Genomic DNA, 320 nt, shown 5'->3' with positions numbered 1-320 from the left:
TTTTGGCAACAAGAAAGTGGAGAGGCTGCTACATCAATATTTTATTCTCTATCCTATTGCTTCAATTCCAAATGTTCATTTTTTTTGTTCACTTTCCACGATAACCAAAAATATCATGAAAAGTGGACACTTTAGCTGCCACCTTAACTCAAGAAAACACTTCCTCCCACCATTTTACTCTGTATTTACTTTTGTGTTTGCAAAAGACGTCTGGGTACTGTTCGTGGGGAATGCCCTTCCTCTCTCAAACCTTTGTCAATTCCTAGTATATGTTTCGACAAGACCCAACTCCTTTGTCAACTCCTAGTATATGTTTCAAC

At 37.8% G+C, this 320-nt stretch overlaps 1 protein-coding gene across 2 annotated transcripts in view; it reads right to left on the bottom strand.

Moving 5' to 3' along the window:
• LOC109824508 overlaps positions 1–320 on the bottom strand; it is a 21,073-nt gene that overhangs the window by 17,444 nt on the left and 3,309 nt on the right. The gene's annotated exons all lie outside the window — the stretch shown is intronic.

The sequence above is a fragment of the Asparagus officinalis genome, chromosome 9 (genome assembly GCF_001876935.1).
Source record: "Asparagus officinalis chromosome 9, Aspof.V1, whole genome shotgun sequence".
Classification (NCBI taxonomy): domain Eukaryota; kingdom Viridiplantae; phylum Streptophyta; class Magnoliopsida; order Asparagales; family Asparagaceae; genus Asparagus; species Asparagus officinalis.
Note: the sequence above shows the minus strand (reverse complement) of the source record. Positions and strands in the feature narration are given on the sequence as shown.